Consider the following 3036-nt stretch of genomic DNA (forward strand, 5'->3'; position numbering starts at 1 on the left):
GAAGGACCACACTCACCCAGCACACACACTTTTTGCCCCACTCCCCTCAGGAAGGAGGTTGAGGAGCATTAAGTGTAGAACCACTAGACTGAGGAACAGCTTCTACCCTGAGGCTGTTAGACTCATGAATCTCTAACCAGAATAATCACTGTGAAGAATCACATCATGCTGCTGATCAATTTCATGTTGCTGCTGATCTGTTTCATTTTGTTGTGTTCATTCATACTCATCTGCTCACACAGACTCATGTTCGTGCTGCTGTTCGGTGCATTGCTTTTGTACTACTAGTTTTTAGTGTATTTTTAGTTTAACATTTTCTTAGTTCATTTCTTAGATCTGTTTTTCGTTTACATTTTATTGTTGGATCTAACTGGGACCCTGTGAACATAATTTCGTTCCACCACACATACCACATATGGTGCGAATGACAATAAAGAAACACAGACTTTGACTTTGACTTTGATAATAAGGCCCTAATATATCCAGCTTTCTGGTAGTTTAGGCTCCTCCCCCTGGTCTATCCAGCTTTCTGGTAGTTTAGGCTCCTCCCCCTGGTCTATCCAGCTTTCTGGTAGTTTAGGCTCCTCCCCATGGTCTATCCAGCTTTCAGGTAGTTGAAGAGTGCATTGAGGCCCCCCTCCAGAACCTCCTTCATGGGCTTCAGCAGAGGATTGTGGACGATGTGCAGTCCTTTGTCCAAAGGATGGCAGGCCAGCCTCTCCAGCTGAGACAACATGTGCATCTCCTGAGGAGAAACAATCAACATCCTCATTATCATAATCATCATTATCTCCAACAGCATCTCACCTGTACCTGTACAGTTTACCTGAGGAATGTCCCTGATGTCGTTAAAGTCCAGGTTCAGTAGCTCCAACCTGGATAAGATAAAATTGTTTAGTTTTAAAGAACTATGTTCACAGAGTTTCTGCTATCACCTGGCTACCTGGTGATGTGTTTACCTGGTTACCCAAAAGCCTGTTATGATGAACACAATCAATGGAAACAATGTTCCCTCGCCCGGACGTGGGTCACTGGGGCCCCACTCTAGAGCCGGGCCTGGAGGTGGGGCACGTTGGTAAGCGCCTGGTGGACGGGCTTTTACCCATGGAGCCCGGTCTGGCATAGCCCGAAGAGGAGACGTGGGTCCCCCTTCCCATGGGCTCACCACCTGTAGGAGGGGCCAAAGGGGTCAGGTGCAATATGGGATGGGTGGTGACCGAGGGCGGGGACCCTGGCAGTCTGATCCTCGGCTACAGAAGCTGGCTACTGGGATGTGGAATGTCACCTCTCTGGTGGGAAAAGAGCCTGAGCTGGTGCGTGAAGTTGAGAGGTTCCGGCTAGAAATAGTCAGACTCACCTCAACGTATGGCTCTGGCTCTGGAACCAGTTTCCTTGAGAGGGGTTGGACACTCTTCAACTCTGTAGTTGCCCCTGGTGAGAGGCGCTGAGCAGGAGTGGGCATACTTATTGCCCCCCATCTAGGTGCCTGTACATTGGGGCTCACCCCAGTGAATGAGAGGGTAGCCTCCCTCCGCCTACGTGTGGGGGGACGGGTTCTGACTGTTGTTTGTGCTTATACGCCAAACAGCAGCTCAGATTGCCCACCCTTTTTGGAGTCCTTGGAGGGGGTACTGGAGAGTGCGCCTCCTGGGGATTCCCTTGTTCTACTGGGGGACTTCAACGCTCACGTGGGCAATGACAGTGAGACCTGGAGGGGTGTGGTTGGGAGGAAGGGCCCCCCCGATCTGAACCCGAGTGGTGTTCTGTTGTTGGACTTCTGTGCTCATCATGGCTTGTCCATAACGAACACCATATTAAAGCATAAGGGTGTCCATATGTGCTCTTGGCACCAGGACACCCTAGGCCACAGTTCAATGATCATTTTGTTGTCGTCTTATCTGATCTGTGGCTGCATGTCTTGGACACTCAGGTGAAGAGAGGGGCGGAGCTATCCACTGACCACTATCTGGTGGTGAGTTGGCGCCGATGGTGGGCTAGGATGCTGGTCAGACCTGGCAGACCCAAACTTATTGTGAGGATCTACTGGGAACATCTGGCAGAGTCTCCCGTGAGACGGAGCTTTAACTCCCACCTCCGAGAGAGCTTCGAACTCGTTCCTGGGGAGGCGGGAGACATTGAGCCCAAGAGGGCCATGTTCCACACCTCTATTGTTGGGGTGGCAAATTGGAGCTGTGGCCACAAGGTTTTCGGTGCCTGTCGCGGTGGTAACCCTCGAACCCGGTGGTGGACACCAGCGGGGAGGGATGCTGTCAGGCAGGACCTTTTTGGCCTGTGGGACCCTGGAAGCAGCTGATGGGTACCGGCAGTCCAAGCGGCATGCAGCTTGGGTAGTTGATGAGGCAAAAACTCAGGCATGGGAGGAGTTTGGAGAGGCCATGGAGAATGACTCCCGTATGGCTTCAAGGCAACCCAGGTCCACCATCTGGCATCTCGGGGGGGGGGGGGGGGGGGGGGCGGTATGCCACCAACACTATATAGTGGTGGTGGTGTGCTGCTGACCTCAACTTGGGATGTCGTGGGTCAGTGGGCAGAATACTTCAAAGACCTCTTCAATCCCACTGGCAGATCTTCCACTGAGGAAGCAGAGCCTGGGGACTTTGGGTCAGGCTCTCCAATCTCTGGTGCTGAGGTCACCGAGGTGGTTAAAAAGCTCCTCAATGGCAGGGCCCCAGGGGTGGGTGAAATTCACCCGGAGTTCCTTAAGGCTCTAGGTGTTGTAGGGTTGTGTTGGCTTACACAACTCTGCAATATTGCATGGATATAGGGGGCAGTTCCCCTGGATTGGCAGACTGGGGTGGTGGTTCCCCTATTCAAAAAGGGGGACCGTAGAGTGTGTTCCAAGTACAGGGAGATCATGCTCTTAAGCCTCCATGGTAAGGTCTATTTGGGGGTTCTGGACAGGAGTGTCCATCAAATAGTCGAACCTTCGATTCAAGAGGAGCAGTGCTGTTTTCGTCCTAGTCGTGGAACACTGGACCAGCTCTACACCCTCAGCAGGGTCCTAGAGTGTACGTG

The sequence above is a fragment of the Nematolebias whitei genome, chromosome 20 (assembly GCF_014905685.2).
Source record: "Nematolebias whitei isolate Nwh7 chromosome 20, NemWhi1, whole genome shotgun sequence".
Lineage (NCBI taxonomy): Eukaryota > Metazoa > Chordata > Actinopteri > Cyprinodontiformes > Rivulidae > Nematolebias > Nematolebias whitei.